This window comes from Tamandua tetradactyla, chromosome 26, assembly GCF_023851605.1.
Source record: "Tamandua tetradactyla isolate mTamTet1 chromosome 26, mTamTet1.pri, whole genome shotgun sequence".
NCBI lineage: Eukaryota > Metazoa > Chordata > Mammalia > Pilosa > Myrmecophagidae > Tamandua > Tamandua tetradactyla.
In genome coordinates this window covers 26,709,519-26,733,120 of record NC_135352.1, presented here as the reverse complement: position 1 = coordinate 26,733,120, position 23,602 = coordinate 26,709,519, and the positions used below count along the sequence as shown (strand labels likewise).

Sequence of the window (23,602 nt, the reverse complement as noted above, 5' to 3'; positions counted from 1 at the left end):
CTGCCTTTGCCCAATAACCAGCCTGGCATGGAGGCTCTGGAGGCTGTGGCTGAAAACCAAGGGGAGGCTCAGCGAGCTTAAAAGGACATGGTGGGAACTCTTGTGAGCTACTGGTGCACTCAGGTAAGTATTAGTAGCAGTAGTTGAATTATTGACAGGTTTCCAGATTTTTTTTTTATCTGTCTCAAGGAAAACACCCCAGTGGCCCCTAGGGTCAATCATCTCAAGTAACCCAAATTTATGCTTTGCATTGATAAAGGGACAGATGGTTAACAGTTGCAACCAGACGTGTCAGAACTCTTTTAAGATATCTACATTTAAGAAAAATGATGTTCAAATGAGACCATTTCTTAATACTGGGTTTTTACCAATCAGGTTGTCAGTTCTCACCAGAAAGAATGTAGATGAGTCCATTCTAGAATCAAATGCTTTAAGACTTATGAATTACACAACAGAGTGGGATTTGGTATCCATTGCCCTTTTTTCAGCAAAATGCCAATGCAAATGACCTCACTTCTAGTTCTTACCCAACTCACATGTTCCCAGCATTCTTCATATTTTATACCTAATATAGTCCTTCATACACTGCCACTATTCAAAGCTAAAACTTTCACTCGATCCACTAAAAATAGACAAAGAAAACAACATACAAGTTTATACTTAAATTATACATTGGAAAACTGAAAATTATTTGAATAAAGATTTGTTGTTTTGTAGTATCTTTACTTATTTGATGCGGTGGCTAAATCTATAAATGGTTGGAACACTCTTTAAGATGATTCTTAAACATTCCAAGTTAAATCTTATCTGATCTGCTCTTTAACGGTGACTTTTTTCTTACAGAAACAGGCTCTCCACTTTCTTTCTTGTGTCCTGAATTTTTGAAGCTCTTTGAAAAGCAGAAAAGATTTCATCTTGACTTTCCAACTGCACCTAGGGCATGAACTCTTTCCAGGCAAGCTGGTTTTACCACTGAGGCAGGAGGGCATCAAGAACTTTAAAGACCCAACTGGGGCTTTTTCTCACAGGGATTCCACCTCAACATTCAGAGACCATTTTTTGTTTAGGTCCACCATTGGAAATTGCATCTCCCTGGACATCTCCATGACAAAACTCTGATACTCATCAACTTTATTATCATTTCTTCTTTTATAGGGAGAGTGAAGGCATTTCCTCATTTCTATTGCAGCATTTGGTAAGAAAACCTAGAGATCACGTTGTGACCACATTTGGTTGTACTGATTTACAGCCAAATATGAGAGGAGAGCTCGCACTTTTCCATTGTGCATAGGAAATTCTAACATGAACTCATTGTTGGGTTGTTGGCTGTCTACTCTTCCTGTGTCAAGGTCAAGGGCAAGAAATACAGCCCATATTGGCAGGGAGCAAAAAAATATGGATAGTGTTTTAGTTCATAAGCTGCCAGAATGCGATATACCAGAAACGGAACAGCTTTTAAAGAGGGGAACTTATTAAATTGTAAGTTTACTGTTCTAAGGCGCTGAAAATGTCCAAACTAAGGCATTCAGGGAATGATACCTTGATTTAAGAGAGGCTGATGGGTCCAGAACACCTCTGTTAGCTGGAAAGGCACATAGCAACGTCTGCTAGCTTTCTCTCCTGGCTCTTTTGAAAGGATTTCCCAGGGGTATTCTCCTCCTTCTGTATCTCCAAAGATCTAAGGCTGTATTGGCTCTCTCAGCTCTGTGGGCTCTGGTGGCTTTAAAACTTTTTCCAAAATGGTTCCCTCTTAAAGGGCTCCAGTAAGCAACCCCACCTTGACTGGGTGGATACATATCTCCATGGAAACCATGTAATTAAAAGTTACCACCTGCAATTTGGGTGAGTTGCATCTCCATGGAAACTATCAAAAAGCTTCCACCCAGCAATATTGAATGAGAGTTAGAGAACTTGGCTTTTCTGGGGTACACAACAGATTCAAACTGGTACAAACAGCAACTTCCTTTCTTGTGGGAGTGGTAACTTCAGAAATACGCATATATACTCAACGACAGCTAGTAAATGGCAAAGCCAAGATTCAACAACCCAAGTTTCAGGGAACTTTCAGTTACATGCTCTTAACATCACTTTCTATTGCTTGTTGTACTGAAGTGGGTGTCAGTATTAAGCCTTGTGTATGAATATATATGGCTGGGCAAATCACTTCACTTCTATGGGCCTGAATGTCTGAATTTGTAAAATGAGAGGTTGTTCTAAAATAAAAAGACACATAGACATGGTTTTTTATGGTCTGAAAGTCTGCTAAATCTAAGAAGGGTTGTATTTAGTCAGTAAATATTTATTGGATTGTTTTACATGCCAACCCCTATGCTTACTAACAGGATTAATTATAATATCAAGCAGAATCTAACTGGAAGAAGATATTTTAAAGATTTATTCATATATTAAAATTCAGAAGAAAGAGACTTTTAGAGATCAGTATTTCTGATAGCATCAAGATGAGATGGGATATGTATTAACTTTAGTCCACATCATCATTCAAAGCTGCTTCCTTCTTAGCTGCCTGGTTTACTTAACTCCAGAAATAAGATCTGTAGAACTGTCCAGATATTATATATCTTCTTATATTACTTAGAATGCTCTTCAACTAAAAATTTTAATCTTAAGATTCGATCTTACCTAAAATAATGCCCATTTCATAAATCTAGTTCAAGACAATTTGTATAAAAAAGAACCTTAGTCAACAAACTTTCATCACTTTTTAATGTTTTCGTTCATCATGGGTGGTTCAGCAATGAGAGGGACATTGGGGTGTCAAGATCTTTAATATATTTTATTTTCATTTAGAGTTTTCCTTATTGATGTCCTTCAGATCAGATAAATCACAAGTACAATTTGGCATTTTAAATGTTACATTCTTTTGCATATCTTATATTTTAAAGGGTAGAGTCCATTCTCTATTGACCTTCACAAAATGTTAAAAGATGTTTTCTTTGAGGAGCCAAAAGGCTAAAAAATTTAAGCACACTGTTTTCCAAGCCAATATTTTAATTGTTTCCTTACTGGATGAATCAGTCATGCCATCACTTGCTAAATTACAAAAGCATGGGAAATAAAGTGACATTTTTAGTTATTTTTCATGTGGATGATTGCTATTACATGCTTTGGCTACTTTTGAAAAAATTTGGCCTCAGGCTCACAAAAAATTGCCAAACTTTTACGGCCCACGAAATTTTCAGTCAGTTTGTTCCCTTTTCAGAAGCTTTGGAATTGAAATGTTTACTTGACATAAAATATGATTTAATATGATTGACTGTTTTTGAGGCTATCATGTGATGTTTATTATTAATTAAAAATAATTGATTGAGAAAGATAATCTAAACTAGGGAGAAATATAAATTATGGAATGTTTGTGAAGAGACATTTGATTTTCCTTCAAAAATGTAAATTAACTCTAAGTGCAGGAAATTATGTTAACCATAGTTCCTTCAGGGTCCTATTTCAATGAATACATAAGAATGATTTGTACATATGACATCAATTTACACCTAGTAAACATTTCTGAAAAGCTTTTTATTTTTCCTTTTTCCATGTAGCTTAAGTATTAATGGTAGGATTGTGCTTAAAACCTAGCTTTTAATATCATCCAAAAGTACCCAACTGAACTATATCAATTTCTAAGTTGGTAAGTATAAGCTACAATTCCAGTACAATTTATATCTGTTTTCTTATTCATGCAATTATCACCGCTTCAAAGCTCACCCAATTTTTTCGGTATTCCCTATCTCAGAGAATGATAATTATTACCATTCATTAATTATATAATCCATTAATTCACTAGTCAATATTTTGAGAGCCCATTTTACCCTAGGTGTTGTGCCAGGCACCATCCGTCCATTGTGGAAGCCAGGACCTGGGGATTTCTTTTGACTTTTCCCTCACCCTCAAACCCTATGCTTTGAGAAGGATAAAAGAGACATTCAGCTCTGTGGAAAGGACAATAGGCTTCTGCTCAGCAACAGTCTTGGGTCTGAGAGGATAGACAGTCCCAGTGCTTTTGATTTTACATAGGGCAAATTCAAATTAAGCATAGTGTTACACACAGAATGGGGTAGATGGGGGATATGACCAGTTGAAGGCTATGTCGGGGCCAGTGCTGTGACTTCCTGTGCCATGATGGCAGTGAACAATAAAAGGTCGGTCTGCCAGTTGTAGTCAGGTAGAGGGGCAGTCTGGCAAATATGAGGGGGAGAAAAAGCAACACACACTCACACACACATGCATACACGGTCTGTGTTCCCTGCCAGTTGTCTCACAAGCCACTTGTTTATTGGCACTTTTATCTTCCCAGGACAGTATATGACTATCTTAAAGAGTGAGGATGTTAAAACCTCAAAGAAACGGTCATTTAATTTTGGCCAGATTTATTATTCAGTCCCATCTTTGGCTTAGCAAATCACAATACGAATATACTCATCGAGGTGGATAGTTTAAATATTGGACATGTTCATTACAAAGGTGACCTAAAGTTTAATACTTATCTATTTTAAACACATGCACTAACAAGCATGGATTTTTCTCTTTTGTTATTTTTTTTCCACTGCCATATCCACAGGCCCTGAGTATATCTGACGTATAGTATTAGTTCAGTAAATATCTGTGGAGTGAAGATGTCCTTATTTCCAAACATGATGGAATGATTGCCATCAGCAAGTAGTTTGTCAGGAAGAAAGAGTCAGGCAAAGAAGCTTGACGATTTCCCTCTTTGCCCATTACATTCCACCCCCTTAGCTTTTACTAGGTTTCCTAGGACCTTTCTTTCCAAGTTCATCCTGGATACCCTGAATATAATGATGTCCCTAAACATTTACAGTATCTTTTATAATATATCACTTGAGGGACATCTGGATGATTTAGAGGTGTCATGTTTACAAATGCACAACCTTTGCTGAAAATTGCTGGCAAACGTTGAGGTTGATTGAGCTGATATTTTGGCAATTTGTAGAATGGTTTTGTTTGAAGTATAGGTGTATTCAGGAAGTTATTTGAGATCCCTGAGTACTAACACTAGTCATTAAAAATGTTATGCTGGCCAGACTGGTCTAAACTATGCAAAATCAGTGATTTATATGAAAAAATTTTAAAGAAAAACATCTTCACTATCTGAACCCTATACACTGACATGACCTGTGGTTTTGTTTTTGTTTTTTTAGAGGATACTAATAACAATATTCATCCTAAAAAGTCCTCAGTACATATTCAGTTTAAATTGATCTTGCCACTCCTTATCCCAACCAGAATTAGATTAACAGAAAGAAAACTAATCCCCTGACTATTTTTTCTTGTAATCCTTTTTATTATAACATAAGTGGAATTGATTATCAGCATGAACAAAGATTGCTGTTACTTTCAGAGGGTGGAACTCAAGTATGTGTAACTGGATAAATCATAATTCCTGGTTCATGACCAAGTTTTATCACAGGCTCATGTAGGTTTTCCTTCATTCTCTCTTCCCTCCTTCCCTTCCCTTCTTCACTCCTTCTTTTCTTCCTTCCAAATTATCAGGCATTCACAAATCCATTGACCCTACATCTCATTAGATGGCCTGTTCCATTATTACACCCCTACCTCTTCACACCTGAAATAACCATCATTCCATATTCTGCGTTCATCTTCCTTTTTTATGTAATCCCATTATATACATATCTATCAGCTGCATTTCTAGCTACAATGAGGGGTGAGACATAGCCGTTTAAAGTTTTCTTTCTGTTTTGTTTTGGGTAACTGTCTTTTAAAAAAATATTTTTTTGAGCAATCTTCAAACATATAGAGTCCATCCATAGTGTGCAATCAGTGGCTCACAGTACCATGATACAGTTGTGTACTCATCACCACGATCATTTTTAGATCATCACTCTAGAAAAAGAAATAAAAAGAAAAAACTCATACATCTCATACACCTTACCCTTCCCTCTCACTGACCGTAGTATTTCATTCTACTCAATGTTTTACCCTTTATCCTCCCAATTATTTATTTATTTATTTTACTCATCTGTCTATACCCTGGATAAAAGAAGCATCAGACACAAGGTTTTCACAATCACCCAGTCACATTGTAAGAATCAAAGGACTGGAACACAGTTCAACAGTTTCAGATACTTCCTTTTAGCCACTACAATACACCACAAACTAAAAAAAGGGTGTCTATATAATGCATAAGAATAACCTCTACGATAACCTCTCAACTCTGTTTGAAATCTCTCAGCCACTGAAACTTTGTCTCATTTCTCTCTTATCCCTCTCGGTTAAGAAGGCTTTCTCAATCCTTTGAGGCTCGGTCCTGACACATCTTGGGAGTTCTGTCCCACGTTGTCAGGGAGATTTACACCCTGGGAGTCATGTCCCATGTAAGGGGGAGGGCAATGAGTTCACCTGCTGAGTTGGCTTAAAGAGAGAGGCTCTCTGGGGGTGACTCATAGGCATAATTTTAAATAGGCTTAGCTTCTCCTTTGCAGGAGTAAGTTTCATAGGGGTGAGCCCCAAGATCTAGGGCTCAGCCTATTGAATTGATTGTCCCCATTGCTTGGAAAAATATCAGAAATTCCCCAGATGGGGATGTTTAATATTTCCCCCCTTCTCCCAGTCCCCCAAGTGGACTTTTAAAATTCCCTGCCCAAATTACTCTGGGATTCATTTGAAGATTTGGGTTCAGTTTCCCCATCTGTGAAATGAGGAGAACTACACCTCCAATTTTCATTAAGTCCAACATTGTAAGATTCTTGCTTCCAAGAATGAAAGCCACCAGTACTATTTAAGTTTTGCTTTCACAAAACTTTCCCTAACTCAGAGATCTTGATGCCTAAACTAGAAGACATAGTATTTATCAGTCTTGAGAACTGCTGGCCATGGAGAACTTCTTATTCTTCATCTTGGGACATAAAATGATGGAACGTTAGTGACCAAAAGGTTTGAAGTATTCAAACTTACTACTTATGTGGTTGTTTTTTAAATAGGAAAAAGGGAAATTTTCTATTGCCAATTGAGTATGTCTGAGTCCTTATGCTTTATATTAGATTGACATTTACTCTCAGATTCCAAGATAGTTTGAATGTGTTTTTCCTTCTAGTTTCCACTTTAGTTCTTTCCCACATGATGGCTGTATTTAGTTTATGGTCACTAGAGTCCAGAACTGAAGTGTTTGCGTGTTTGTTTCTGTGTGAGGTACACATTTGCTTTTATGCTATAGGAGCCCATCTCGCCAGTTATAGAATTTGAGTCGTGTTTCAGCAGTGGCTGCTAATGGTAAGAGCTATTGGCACTGCACAAGAGGCGAAGGAGGGCTGTGCTTGCCTGTGGAGACGTGACGACATCGTGTTGCCTGCTGGAGCTCAGAGAAACCATTCTTTCTGGGTAAACACTGATGTGCTTTCACAAATGCAGACTGAGTCATATCTCTATCAGCAAATTGCAACTAAATACGTCCAAAACAGAACCAGGTGCTACTAATTAGACATTTGGAATTATTTTAAAATCAAATAGTGACTTCCACAATTAAATAAGACAGAATAGTGTAACATATCTAGACAACTTTTTAATATAGATATTTAGGTTCTCAAATTGAAACAGAACAACTTAGAGAAATGTCGAGGTCTAAGCAATGTTTCAGTTCACACGGTTTCTTGCTGTATGGCGTCATTTGAGTGCTTTCTAAGAATAAAAACACCTTCAAGAATTACAAACTAAGTGAAGCTTGACTAAGTAAGCTCATCTTTGGTGTCCCACTCTTTCTCGTGTTCAAATCCATCCAAGGCCTTTTTCCTCCCACTTGCCATCCTTACCACTGCCTGCAGGGTCCCACATGTCCAGGCCACCACCATCTTGCTGGCCTCATTGCTTACCACTCTCCCGTCTCACTCACTTTGTCCCAGGGTTGCTGGCCTCCAATCTACTACTCAGACATGCCAAGTCCACGTCAACCCCACAGCTTCTTTGCCTGGAATGCTCTTCCGCTCTCTATCCCAGCTCTCTCACTTACTTCAAATCTAGTATCAAATACTAACTTTTGTAGAGAGACCCTTCCTGACACCCCCATGTAAAATATCTTTCTCCATATTTCTCTTACACTTCACTTTTTTTTTTTTGTTCGGAGCACTTCTCACCACCTCTCATCTTACTTTTTATTTTTTTTCATCTTACGTTTTTGCTGGTTTATTATCTCTCTCCCACGTAAGACTGCAGGGTCTGGAAGAGCAGGACTCTACCAGGAGGATGTGAATCAGAGTCAGGAAACTCAGTTAGGGGTGGAGCAGGGGCTTCAGCTGGTGACTCAGCCTGCAGGGAGGTTCAGTCTACATTTTGAGGTCCTGGGGCTCCACACAAAGCAGATGGGGAAGGAATATGTCTTGCAAATCGCTGCTATCAGTCTTTTCTTTTTCCCTTTAGGAAATGCAGTGAGGTAGTCAACTTTACCACTTAGGTAGCTGTGGAAGTATTGCTGGTGGGGACAAGAGTGCAACAGAAGGTCAAAGATGAGTGTGATTTGGCCACTAGAAATGGTCATCATCATTTGCTACTTGCCCAACTGTCACTGTAGTGCAGCATTGCATAAATTAGCATTGCTGTATGTTCCTACTGAACACATTATTTGCCATTGTTGTCTTCTCATGTGAAGCTAGACAAATATCATGAGCTAACTCTGGACTCTGGTTTTGGGCATTAATTCTAAGCAATTCTGATGTAATTCAGTAGGATTTGGAATCCCCACCATGACCTGTGGTTTTAATTTTCAATCCTGAAATGGGATAGAATAGCTACCACCTACCCTTAAGTATAACAGAAAGATTACTCCCTTGGTAAAAACTACTTTCACTATTTAATTGGATATATGGTGGATGTCCTATGCTTGCCTGGGCTCTGTTAAAGTTGTGAGTGATGAGGAATTGCTTTATCAAAATAGCACATTTGCATTTTGCCAGGTGGCCTTCAATTTCTTTTCCAAGGAGTAACTTGGGAAATGGGTGGAACCAGTAGGCTGCAAAGCAAGATATTAGTGAGCAACGTCTGGTGTTGAGCCTCAAAGCACTCCAGTGATCCCCCATCCAGCCCTCTGACTCCTTGGGCCAGGTCTATACTTGAGTTGCATGAATACACTAGGTTGGCATCATGTAGAATAATTGCAGACTGCAGAAACGTAAAGTTTATCTATCCTTATTTAAATTCGTTTTACGTTGTTTTTCACCTCCCCGGCAACTTGTACCTGAAACTTTGTGTAGAAATGTGTTTTGTAATTCAAGTAAGTTATACAATCTTGCTACCTGTATGTCTCAAGTAACTTTAAAGTTTCACTGAAATCCTCTTCAGACCCCATGTCTCTATGAAAACATAAAGAATTGTGCTTTTAGACCACAAGTTAACGGCATGTAAATAATTTTGCTAAAAAAAAATTTACTTTACTGTGGCATTTTTTCCTGACAGCCTTGGGGGAAGTATTAAGATTTTTAATGGCAAATGTACATGAATTTGTTTGCAAATAAGAATAGATTTGTTTTACATAATCGGTACCTTTGTACTACTTTTAGATGGCATGACTGCATAAATTGTCTAAACTGAGAGAACAATGTTAAGAGTAAAAGGATGTCATTAATATTTATACTGGCATAAAAGGCATACAATGGGATCATTCCAGGCAAACTGGGATGCATTAACAAAATTCGTTCTATTTTAATATTAATTTAGTCTTGAGCAATTTATACCTTTTCTCTCTTAGAAATACTGCTACACTCCAAGAAAGAGATAATGAAGTTGAGAAAAGGTAAAAAAGACAGGGATAAAATAATATAAGATAATGTTATAGGTACAAGAAGAAAAATTTAATTTAGTCTTGAATAATTCATTATGGCTAAAGAAAAAAATGTGTCTGAAAATTTTAAATCAGAAATTTAAACTATACGAATGTAAGGAAAATTAACTACTTTTTCTGGAAGCCCTAACTTACCAGGATTAGAAGACACGCCACTGCACTTCAAAACTTTTTGTTTTTTTTGTAAAAGTAGATTAAAAACTATTTTAGGTAGTGAGTAGAAGACCTTTGGAGCTCAATAATAGGAAGTGTAAAAGACTAAACACATAAGCAGAAGGATCAGTATCCTTTAGAAATATGCATGAATGACAGCGTCACTCATGCTTTCTTCTCTTGACTATAAATGCTTTAAAGACAGAGACCACAAATAAGAGATGAAAAATAATAAATGCTCAATAAATAATAAATGTGCAACAGATAGATGAAAATAAATAAATGCTAATTGCTTAATAACTGTTGCTGGAATATGTAACAAAATATTTTTGAAAGATGACTATCCTTAACAGTGATACAATTACTGTACTATTCTAGTTTTCTAGCTGCTGGAACACAATATACCAGAAACAGAATGGCTTTTAAAAAGGGGAATTTAATAAGTTGCTAGTTTACAGTTCTAAGGCCGAGAAAATGTCCCAGTTAAAACAAGTCTATAGAAATGTCCAATCTAAGGCATCCAGGGAAAGATACCTTAGTTCAAGAAGGTCGATGAAGTTGAGGGTTTCTCTAAGTGGAAGGGCACATGGCAAGCACAGTCAGAGTTTCTCTCTCATCTGGAAAGGCAAGTGATGAACAGGGTCAGGGTTCCTCTCTCATTTGGAAGGGCACATGGTGAACACAGTGTCATCTGCTAGCTTCTTCCCTCCTGGCTTCTGGTTTCATGAAGCTCCCCTCACCTCCAAAGGTCGCTGGTTTGTGGACTCTCTGTTTTGTGGTGCTGCAGCATTCTCTGCTCTCTCTGAATCTCTTCCATTTTCCAAAATGTTTCCTCTTTTATAGGACTCCAGAAACTTATCAAGATTCATCCAATTGGGTGGAGACATGTCATCACCTAATCCAGGTTAACAACCACTCTTGATTAAATCACATCTCCAGGGAGATGATCTGATTACAGATTCAAATATACAGTATTGAATAGGGATTATTTTGCCTTAATGAAATGGGATTTAGATTAAAACATGGCTTTTCTAGGGGACATACATCCTTTCAAACCAGCACATGTACAATATCCTATGAGGCTACCAGTGGAAAGAGGTCTAGGCAAACCAATATTTATACCACCAGAGGATTTTATGGAAAAAAGTATTACCAAAAATGCTTACAATCCAAATTATGAGCTTTTTTCAGAAACTGTGGCAGTGGTGGCACCTTCTGCCTTCATTCCCAGATGGAGATATGGGTATGGTAAATGAGAATGCTTCTCCTAGGGCAGGCTGGGTCTGTAAGTAAGAGCGTGACACTGGGGCCAGTCCACCTGGGTTGAAAGTCTAGTTCTACCATGTCCAGGTGGATAACTACTTCGGGCAAGTTACTTCTCTCTCCGAACTTCATGGAGCTTCCTCTTTTATAGATGGAGAGACAATGGTGGCAATCTCTATGAGTTAATATACATAAAGCACTTAGAAGAGGGCATGGAGTGCCACAAATGCTATTGGGAAAAGTGAGTGTTTCTTTGGCACTGAGATGGGTAATTAGTAGTTGAATTACTTCGGATATAATTCATATAGTTCATATAATTTATGAAGGCTCTCAATTTGGTCTTTAGATCCATTTTAAGAGTTTTGGTACCTCACATAAGTAGTATAGATGCTCAGATAGCCAGTGAGATAGTGCTCCAATATAAGCATCTTTTGTACTTTTAATTTAGTGCAAAATCACCGGGTATTGACAGTTGAGAGCCAATCAGCCAAGAAAGATTTGTCCCTTATCAGACATTATTTAAAATAAGTTTTGTAGGGAAGTGTACTGAGAGGACCGTGATCCTAGTGGAGAGACTGAGCTGAGAGAGTTAAACAAGAACATAAGAAGACCACCCCACAGCCATTAGCAGTGGTTCTGAAAATGTAGTATTTGTTGAATATTACCAGGCACCTTTCTTTATGCAATAGACATTTCCTAAAAATGTTGCATGTAAATGACTTTTTTTTGAAAATCAGAGTCTATTTTAGAGGAATTGAGAAAGTTTGCTATTTAATGAAGCCCTGTAATGAGTTTGCAGGGAGTATGCCTTATTTTTAATGGAAAAACATAGAGCAGCAAGCTTTATCTGATTTATAACACTGGGTTTCCACATGCTAGGTTTACTTAGAGCTAACTTGCAAAGGAAATCATGGCACAAAATTTCTCTGATAAATATCGATCACAAAATTACAAAAATCTGCAGTTCAAAGAAATGTTGAAGATAGGCTTAATGTCCAACTCTCATTTTACAAATGAGGAAACATAGGTCTACAGAGGTAGAGCGGCTTGCCGAAAGATGCCACGGGATATTGCGATTAAGGACGATCTTTGGATCAAAATCTAGATCCCCAATCCCAGAGAATTGCAGAATCTGTTGCTTAGTATTCAGAACAAAACATGTGTCAAATTGAATTGGTAAACTTGGTGTCGTACAAAAGAAAATGTTGTGGAAAGAGTCATATCCTTTTCTCCTTTCTGATTGCTGAATTTAGCACGATTCCCTTTTCCTTGGACAGTGGTTCTCAAACTTTTGTGGGCATCAGAACCACCTGGAGGCCTTGTAAAATCACAGCTTGCTGGGCACCCCTTCCAGAGTTTCTGGTGCAGTAGGTTAAGGTTGGGGCCTGAGAATTTTGCAGTTCTAACAAGTTCCCAAGTGCTGCAGCACCTGCTGCTGGTTTGGGGACCATACTTTGAGAACCACAGGTCTAGGATAAGAATATTAAAAAATTTACTTGATAAATGAAAAAAATGGGAGTTTCCTTTTGTGTCCTGTTCTTGTCTTGGTCATTTACTTGACTTTCCTTTTGTGTCCTGTTCTTGTCTTGGTCATTTACTTGACTGAATTCTCTAGTTGGTTTTCTCTTTTTATAAACTGATTTTTAAAAGAAAAACGATTGTGCTAAATCTTGGTTTGAAGAGATGAGACTAATGCTTCTAAAGTCACATTTGCTTCTGCAATGCACAGATGGCTGAGTAAAATCTGTGTTGATTGCACCTTCGTTTCGTACATGAAGACTCAAGGCGGCGGCTTCCCAAGACTGGCTAGGAGGCGATTTTGATTGATTGGTCTCACCAGAACACCAGACTGCGGGAGCAGATAAGAAGCCCCCTGGGAGCAAACTGCAGGGAAGGTGGGGATGCCGTGACGCAGTCTCACCATGTGTGACAGCTGTCCCTTTATATTAAAGGGTTGGGAAAGCAGGCTTCAGCAAAGGGAAACTGCGGAGTGGCAAAATGATTTTGATTACTAGTGACGTTTAATTGCAGTTGGATTCTTAACAACACAAAAGATGACAGAACTCTTGCACATAAAGCTGCCCAGGCCTGGGAAATTTCAGTGCTTGATCTTCTTGCAATGCCATAAAAAAACAGGTTCACCGTATTTGCACCGTGAAAAGATTTAATGGCCAGTGCAAGACCTGTGCTGGCTTCAAACTTAGAAGTTCCATGCCCTCAGACACAGCCACACAAATTATTCCCTAGGAGTAATCTTCTGTGAGTTGCTAGGAGATGATTAGTCTATGTTTTCCTTTGATTATAGGGCAAAACCGCCCCATTGTCAAAATGCCAAAAAAAAAAAAAAAAAAAAGAGAAAAAAAGTACAGTGATTGCTTAGGATTATCTTTGTTCCTGTTACTTGCAATGAGGTATCAAAACCTGGACTGTTTTACACAATGGGAGGAAACCAAGGAAGCCAATGAATACCTGAGTAGTAGAAATATAAGAATTATTATCAGAGCGAGGCCAGCATTCCTCCAATAGAGGCTGGCATGTGACTAGTGTTCAATACATATTATTTGTTTAATCCAATTGAATCATATCTTTTAATAATTCCTTAAAATGGTAGTGTTGTGCACAGGCATGGCAGGTTGCCCACGGTTTAAAAGACGTGCTTGCACTTACGGGTAGAAGCCCTGGCATGGTCAACAAAGTGCCACAAAGTAGAGGTTATGGTTAGCTCAATCCCTTGCACTGGGGCAGAACAGAAATCGAAAGCACAGTAACCCTTCTGGCCCCAAGATAGGAAGCCTTTCATTATGCCACACTGTCTCCTGAACCCACCATGATGCATATGGAACTCTTTTTCTATGACACCCATTATAGCGAAGTGATTAAAAGCAAAAGCCTGAGTTTAAATCAAGGGTCTACTACGTACTATCATGGGGGGGCCAGGGTTGAATTACTTAAAACCCTCTGGATCTCAGTTTCCACAATCACAAAGAGGCAAAAATAATAGTACGTATCTCAGAAGATCATTGTCAGATGATATACGTAATACATTTAGAGAAGTTCCCGGCATGCACACACACACACACAGATTAAAGAAATAGAAAGCTCTCATTTTTATTATCTTAGTAGCACTATTGAGTTGCACTCTGGACGTAGTTCAACACCACCCAAGAATTTAGGGATCAGGACTATAAAACTCAAGAAGGTGGAAAACCACTGGTCTAGACAAGGACGAGTTTAAATAGAGCAGACTAATGAAAGTGGGAAATGTTCAAGGAAGCAAAGACAAAGCTGAAGACGTTTTAAAAACCTCCTTTCTTTTTAAATTGCTCATTACCATCTTGTTCTTAATGACAGAAATTCGGTTGTATATGTGCTTTAGGGTACCTAGGGTTGGCCACTTATTGAGCTTTTCGACACCCATGTTTATTTCACCCCAAAGTCTCATCTTGTCCTGAAAGTCAAGGAACAAAAAGTGCACTTCTCTGAGAGCTGGAGCTTCCGCGTTCTAGCTGGCTGGGTGTTTTTAGGAAGCTTCATACCTCTACTTGCTTTAGAGTTGCCAAATGAGACAGTCAGACATTAAAGGATGCCTCCTTAACCTCCATTTATTTTTTGTGGCTTTATCATCTGTCTTTATAAAAGGAGTTGTGTGCCATCACTTCCTTTGCAAGTTAGTTCTAAACAAACCTGTCCTGTGGAAATCCAGAGTTTTAAATCAGATATAGTTAGAGCATTTATTTTTGCTCTACAAATCATTCATATGTTCTACCAATGTACTACAGAATTCCATTCAATAGCAAGTTTGCCCAATGACTCTAAAATGGAATCTCATTTTCAAAGTATCAGCTTGCTTCTTAAATAAATAAAGGTACACGATTTAAGAATTGTTAAACGGTGCATGTTTTTCAGAACTACATTGGCAAGTCATTTTCTTAGTGCTAGGTTACAATGAAAATTCAGCCTTTTTGGTTTGGGGGAGCAGCAGATGTCACAGTCCCAGTTCTGTAAATAAATCGAGAAGGCTCCATGGAGAAAGAAGTAAACGGACTCGCCAGTATTATTTTGATAGAGTCTCTCAAACCCGCATGAACTGTACACTGTCATTAATTATTAAATGTGACCCAGGCTGGGGCAGTCTATGCTAGCACAATTCAGGCACGTTTTTCTCTCCAGCATTTGGTTATCAGTTAGGGGATATATAGAGTAACAGGTATAAGGATCAGTTTCTGCAACTCCATCCCTCAACCTACTTTTTTATTGTAAATAAACCAAGCAAGGAAAAAAAAAAAGGCAAAGGAAGAAAGTACCAGGTTTCAAGAACATTTGTCTTGATATTTTAGTGACAAGCTTAATCAAATTAATTATAGTTGGCTCTCACTAGCTTAGCATAAGGTGTTAGTTTTTAGCTGCAAATGAGTAGCACTTGACAAGGTGAGAAATCCTCCTTGAATTGTTGAAATTATCCAAAACTACATTTCAAATCTACATTTTGAAAATGAAAGCCCTAGTAATATGTGATGAGGAAACTCTTCTCTCATACTTAACAATTAGGTTCTGTGCTAGAGCATTAAAAGCATGTTTACTACACATGGCAGAGCAGCTTGTGTCCCCTACTATCCAATCTCTCCTTTGTACCTTGTAATAGAAATTTCAGCTTGGCACATGGTTTTAGCTGTACTAAAGACTACATTTATCATTCTCTCTGCTGTGGGGCAAAATGAATATGAGAGGAAATTATGCGTGGACCAAGGGGCAGTAACCCTAAAGGGAAGAGGTCTGCCTTCTGCTTCCCCTTTTCATCCTTTCTCATGGGCTGGAATGCAGACCTGATGTTAGGACCTGGAGCAGCCACCTTGACCACAAGAGGGAAGCCATGTGCTGAGTAAGGCAGAACAATAAATGGAAGGAGCCTAAGTCCCTGATAATTGTGGAACGCAGCTGTACTAGCCCTGGACCATCAATCTGTACTTTTATAAGAGTGCGAAATAAACTCATCCCTTGTTTAAGCTCTGATATAGTAGCCGAGCTTTTATGCCAACGGATGTACTACTCCGGTTGGAATCCAGCAAACTGCAATGATTCCATCAAGTTTATATTTATGCAGAGCTATAGGAGAAAGTCTCCAATTTTGATAATTGAGTTTTCTTCTAACTATCACAGGGTGGGGAAAAGGCTGCCTATTAAACCAGCTCCTGGGGGTGACACAACCTAATCTACGATGCCCATGTGATTGTTTTCTCTGCACTAGTCCCAGCTCACTACTTTACCTGTACCACTTTTCAAGTTTTTTTCTTCCTCTCTCACCCCCTTCCTCCTTCCATTTTGTTTATGCATGCCTCGTCATCTCTACTGGACAATAAATTCCTTGAGGACAAGATTTATATTCCACTGTTTTCTATCCCATAGACTTAATACAGTACTTTGCACATAGAAATTTCTTAGCGAGAATTTGTTAAAGAATTACTCAAAAGACGTGCGACAGAGCTATATTAATTTTTAACATGATCATGCAATTAATTGAACCTAAAATGAATACGCTAACAAAAAGCAGCCAAATTAAATATGAAATTTAACTTTTAAGTTTCCAGCAGACATTTAAATCATTTCCAATATCAACATATTTAAAGAGAAATTACCGTGGAGTTTTGAGTGATTTAATGCCTCAAGAAATGGTCGTAGTCACAACAAATGATATATTTAATAATGTGGAATTTTAAATATATTAATATGATATATTTAATAATGTGGAATTTTAAACCCATAAAGTCTTTAAGTATAAAGTATGTAAACTAGTATTTATGCCCTTATTAACTATGTCTATTAGAAAGTATCCGCTGGTTAAGAGAGCCAAAAACCATAAAACATCAGAAAAACAAAATATCTCTGGAATGCCTTGTAGGAAACCAAGTGATTTATTCTGAGGTTTACAAAATTCACAAAATAAATTTTAAAAAGTGCCTTAAATTCTTAATTTCCCCCTGAATTCTTAATTTTTTTTTCCTGAGGGGATAGCAGAATGGCAGATTCTGATTATTCACCATCAATGTAATCATTCTTTACAATTGAGAGGATTGCTACAACCAAATGAATGCATTTTACCTTGTATATAACACATTCTGTTTTACAACACAGTAACATGGACAATGTTAAGATATCCAGGAATTTTTCAGAAAAATTTTCAGAAACCTAAGGAAAAAAAAAAAAAAGAAAAATATTCCATTTATCTAAGAGGGTAGGCCTGGGTCTCATGTGGTCAACTTTGCTAATCCATCTTATGTTTAAACTACAACAGATAACAAGACATTTTGTTTCTTAGGCTTTGATTTTGCCCCTTAGAAATTGCATTTACTGATTTTTGGAAGATATTAACATTATCATCTCCAAAGAATGAATGCTTCATTTTTCACAGCTGAAGCACTGATTACATCTACTTGCAATGAGGCAGTGTGGGGTGAGGAATAGTGAATGGCTCTGGCATCTAATTCTCCATGTGACCAGATGGCACACCACTCTGGGTCTTAGTGTGCTGGGTCTGCTGTCACAAATGCCACATGCTGGGTGGCTTCAACAACAGGAATTTGTTGTCTCACATCTTTGGGGGCTAGACATCCAACATCATGGTGTGGGCAGGCCCCTGCTTTCTTGGAGGTGGGCAGTGCTGTGCTGGTGGCTTGCCAGCCCTTGGCATCTCCACTTCGGCCTCCATCACGTGCCATCTGCCCCCTTCTGTCTCCTACTCTGTGTCCGAATTTCCTCTGCTTGTAAGGACTCTGGTCACATTGGGTTAAGGTCATCCTGGTTCAGTTTGGCCTCATCTTAACTGGATCATCAAAGATCCTCTTTGCAAATGAGTTTGCATCTGTAGGATGTGGGGGTTGGGACTTGACTGTGTCTTTACGGAGGATGTGATTCAATCCACAACACTTTGTCTCCTTGGGCTTCGGTTTCCTCTCCTGTGCAGTGGGAACGAAATAAAGGCTCTGGATCTATCTACCCCACAGGGTAATTTGGAGGAGAATCTGAACTAATGTATGATGAAGTATATCGTCAACCCAAAATAAGTTACGATGAAAGCTAACTTCCTTATTTCTCCCCTTTCTCACTCTTTAACTGTGATATGAACGTTTGTTCTGTTATCTGTTTGTGGACAAGATCACCATGGCAATTGACTCTTGGCCCTAACCATATGAAAGAAAAACAGAACAGGTAGCAGTGACCTATTTGAAGCCTGTGTAAGCAAACTTTCTGATCAGTCAGTCAAAGGCCTGTTCCTTCCTACCTTTTGCCACATTCTATTGGAATTTTGATCCAGATAGGAAATGTAAACAGGGTTGGGAGCCAAAACATGATGGAGAAAGAATGTGTTTGTTATAACCAGGATATCAACCTTGGACCACAGTTTCAAAGAAGCCAAATATTTTACCTTGAAGTAGAGAAGAAAATACCAGAACTTTCTGCATAATAAAACAGTTTCCATTTTAACAAACAATGGAATAAGAGAGAAAAAGAAAAGTCATTTTAAGAGACTAGAATAAACAACTTGAGGGACAGCACTGTTCCCAGGAACTAAAACCACCTCTCTTAGAAATGATAAATTTTTGTTCTTTATAATTAAGCCCTCATTGTTCAACTTCAAAATAATTTAGAGAAAATCATCAGTTGAGATTTTAGTTCTTCCTTAAAACAATCCTCCCAATGCACAGCAAAATGTAGAAAAGGAGACAAAACTGGGAAGGTCTTCTGATTTTAGCCAAAACTAGCCCTGAGTCATTATATAAATATACAACACTGATTCCTGTGTTAAAGTATCATGAGTTTTCTAAGAGGTTCTAGGACAAATCCCACTTGAGAACAAATCCATTAGAAAGAAATGTAAGGGAGAGCATGCTATGTCACACTGGAGCATGAAACAGCTATGATCATGTACAGGCTTTGCCAAATTTTCTGGAGAATGCTGTCAGAGATGTATGTGATACTTCTCGAATTTTGTTAAAAAGTATGAAAAACATCCATGAAACTCTAGCAAGTCAGAAGTTTTCCCAATTCTTTGCATCTTAAAATGAGCCGTCTTAATTATCCGTGAACAATTATATTTATTTGAAATTATCATTCATGTGAGAATTGAATTAGAAAGTGGCATTATTTGGAACGCTTTTCAACAATTTATTCTATTTTGAGTTTAACAGGAAGGAGCTGTATTGCCTTTTTGGATATCTGTAGAGGAATAAAATCCTGAATATCACTCCAGGCTTTACAGAATGATGCTCTACATTGAATCTCTTTCTCACACCTGATCGTGATAAATAACTGGGAAAGGATCATTAATTATTCTGTGCCTGAAATTTGAGAAAGCTTATTGAATGAGGAGGGCTTGAAAAGATTACAAGGTTCGTCCCTTTTATTTCTTCATTCCCGCCTAAGAACTATGTTTAAGTTCTCCTTTAATTAAAGGCGGAAGTGGTGATTATATACCATCACTGTTGAGTGTCTACTAACCAGAAGAATTTGAGCTTTTCTTAAAAGTCCTCTAATGTTACCTAAAACCCTATCTGAAGCACGCAAGAAAAGAACTGGTTTTGAAGAACCAGTAGGATTTTATTTTGCATAATAGCTGAAGAGGGCTAGAGTTGAATTCAGATCATCACAGTGGGAAGAAGGGAAACATTTGAGAAGTTAATAAATTGCAGAGCCGCTAAAGGCATATTGTATTTTGGCCAAAACTTTGGCCATAAAGTCAAGCACCTGAAATTTCACAGATGCCATCCTACTGGCACAGTTGTAGCAACTTCACTGCAAACACTGAGACAAGAACTCTTCTGTTCCATCTGCCTTAAGAACTTTCAAAACCATCTTTCATTTTGGGGGAGCAACTGCCAATTTAGCTTGCAATAAGGATCACATAGAAGAGGGTATGTTTTAATGAGCAAAAAACCTATGCAACATACCTTAATAGAGCAATCTTTGTGTATGACGATCATGAGAAAATAACTTGGAGTCTTTAAGGGAAGGCAGGAGAGAAAAATGCTCCAACACACCAGTAGAAGAGCATTCAAATGCTCAGAAAGAGCAGAGATGCTGATTTTGCTGCAAGCCCCACTTGAAGTCATTTCCTCAAAATACTTCCCAATATTTGTTAAGACTTATAGAAGTTGGGGGTAAGAGGTGGAGAGGAAGTCTCACCCACACAGGAACTATTTCAGCTTTTGGAGACTTATAACGTTTCTCTTTTAACTTAGTTTGATTATCTTTGGAGAATAGGAAGGATCTGTAGAGTTCACAGTCTCAGAGCCGGATGTTGGCTTGCTTTTCTGAAACTCAAATTCTTGGGTTCATGAAGGAATGAGGAGAGAGCAGACTCATCGGCAAGGCAGCTAAATATTTCAATCATTTGACTTTAAATTTTTCTTGTACACAAAGGGTAGATTCCTAAGGAGTAACAATTTTCAGTATTTCCAGCATCCACTTGTTAGCAGTTGTTACTCTAAACTATTTTTGCTACTCTATTCCATATGCCAATTTGTTTTCAGTAAGACAGCAGAAGTAATTTCCGGGAAACATTTGATTTGCCTTTCATTATTTCAAATTCCCGGTGATGCTAACAAACCAAAAAGCTTGGTATTAAAAAAAGATTTCTCTTCCCAGTGCCTCCCCATGTGAAAAAAAAAAAGTTTCTTGACCTAAGCATAGCCTCTGTCTGATATTTTTCAGACTTTAGCTTTTTGAGGCTATTTCTTTTCTTTTCTTTTCTTTGGATTTTAAGAAAAATAAAAGGCAGAAGTAAATTTAAATCTTAGGCTGTTCTGGGACCACTTTTTCATATTTTTATTGAATAACTGGGATATTCTTATGGACAAAATATCCATATTTGGATAATAATAGTGAAAATAGACAAAAGAGTAGTCAGATTTCAAAGCTATCATATGGAGTCAGTTACCCCAACATCAATTATTTTCTGAAGTGCTGTGATATTTGCAGATTTAACTTCTGCAATAATTTCCTAATGAGCCATCGAATGATCAGATTCATAGTTAACTTTGAGAACTCAAGTGTGAGTATGTAACTTTTCTTCATGATCTTTTATACTGTTGCCAGCGAGATCATCTTAACACCTAGCTTCGTTATTGTCACCCTCCTCCTCTAAAACTTCTGCTGGCTTTCTGTTGTCCAGAGGACAAATCCTAAAAACTTAGTTTGACTTCAAACACGTTCCATGATTTGACTACATTCCCCTTTTCCAGTCCTATCTCCCACCACATCTCTCAATTCCAGCCCATGCCTAGCTGCTCCTCCTGAAATCCATGATGGATTTCCATGCTGTTCCCCAAATGGGGATGTAGAATTTCCGTAATAACCTTTTTTATCTCCCCAAATCTCATCCAGCCTTCAGGGCTTCCCTTCCTCTGAAATAATTTCTATTTCTATGTTCCCAAAACACTTAACTTGAGCAATGCAAGATTACTTATTTTACTCATACCTGTCTGCTTCACTGTAATCTGAGAGCTTCAGGACAATTTCTTTCTCACCTAATTATCTCTCACTGTTCCTCAGTCAGTACTATTATGGATTCAATCATATCCCCCACAAAGGCACGTCCAAGCCCTAATACCCCTGGACCCTGAGGGGAACTCACTTGTAAATAGGATTTTTGAGGATCATATTAAAATGGACCCAACTAAATAAGCATGGACCTTAATCCAATATGACTGGAGACCTTATAAGCAGAAGAAATCGGGCACAGTAGCAGGAGACAGGAGAAGACAGATTGCTATGGGATGGAGTAGAGATTGAGTTCACTGCCAGTAAGCCATCACCAGAGTACTAGTTTTCAAAGAAACATGATCCTTCTGACACCTTGTTTTCGGTCATCTAGCCTCCAAAATAGAGGCAATAAATTCCAGTTGCTGAGGGTGGGCCGTGGTGGCTCAACAGGTAGATTTCTCACTTGTCATGCTGGAGACCCGGGTTCAATTCCCGGCGCCTGCCTGTGTGAAAAAAAAAATTTCCTGTTGTTGAAGCCAACCAGTGTGTGGTATTTGTTCCAGCAGCTCTGGCAAACTAAGACAGATGCTCTACACATCTTACATACTCAGCACAGTTTAAAAAAAAAATGAGTCAACTCTGCTTATATAAGATTGTGCTGCCAGTTTGTATTTTAATGAAGGTTTGTAAAGCAATTATCATTTTGTGGAATGAACTAATTTTATGGAGTTACTAGTTCCATAAAAAGATTTAGATGGGTCTATTTTTGAGCATTTTTTTCTGTTAATATTTATATTGAACTTCAGCCTTTTGTGGATCAACAGATACATGCCAATTGAGTTTTCTATAAATCACTAGTTACAAAGGATGGGAATTATGCTGCAGAAAAAAAAAAAAGCTGTAGAGGCTATAGTTTAGAATTACCACCAATAGTACTGGATATTCTAGCTAATCATTCCCGTTTAAAGGGGAAAGCTGCACTTGACAAAAGCCATCTGAATATGGGTTTCTAGCATCTACGATGTAGAATTTTATTCCAGAGGGTTAAAAAATCCAAGACATCTAATATGGCATTCTAACTTGGCTTCTAGTATAGCTCCCTTGAAGAAGTTACTTAATTTTTCTGAGTCTCAATTCCTTCACATATAAATTTGGAAATACAAATGTTGTGGTGGGTTCAAAGAAGCAATTAATCAAAATTCTAAATTAATTCCTGGACATAGGAACTGATCATTGAATATTAGCTGTTTTTTGTTATTTATTGTTTTTTTTTTGATAGTACTTATTATCATACCTATTAATTTCAGGCTTATTTATGTCATTTTAATTTTATTTTAACTAATAAATATTGCAATCATATTTTAATTGGTTTTCCTGTTTCTAGTCTTTCCACCAAGCTCTCTCTTTCCAAATTTCATGTTGCAATTTTGCAAGGTTAATATTTTGAAGAGAATCAGCGAGTCTGGATGGTCTATTAATGGATCCCAAGCCTACCACAATATGATCCAACCGAATTTTTAAGATGTTATACTCTATTGCCTTTCTCATATTCTGTTCTTTAGTTGAACTGGACTTTTTGCTGCTCCTCTTTATACCCCACTTTATGTTCTGCTTCATTTGAGCTTAATCAGTAGATTTTTAACTTGGTGCTTTACCATGTATTCGACATTGTCCTGTGTCTTTGGGGTGCCAAAATAAAAAATAAGCCCTTGTCTTCCAAGAGCACATGATTGCTAGAGGGCAAGGCAGATAAATGATTTTAACTACCTTCTATGAGATGTTCTTTCCACTTGGATTACTCCCTCTTAAAATCCCACCCATTCTTAGAGCCTCATTTGAAAGTCATCCCCTTAAAGACTACATGAATTACTCTCTCTCACTTAAGCTAAC

General features: G+C 37.9%; 1 protein-coding gene and 1 long non-coding RNA gene across 7 annotated transcripts in view; one reads left to right on the top strand and one right to left on the bottom strand.

Annotated features, from left to right (window-relative positions):
* The window catches only part of LOC143669972 (uncharacterized), a 43,641-nt gene extending 42,563 nt beyond the window's left edge, over positions 1–1,078 (top strand). The window contains exons 2-3 of the long non-coding RNA XR_013169170.1: positions 22–123; positions 844–1,078. This is a non-coding gene — a long non-coding RNA (uncharacterized LOC143669972). The remainder of the gene's footprint in view (positions 1–21; positions 124–843) is intronic.
* Positions 1–23,602, bottom strand: part of SORBS2 (sorbin and SH3 domain containing 2) — a 183,253-nt gene that overhangs the window by 112,310 nt on the left and 47,341 nt on the right. The window lies entirely within an intron of this gene.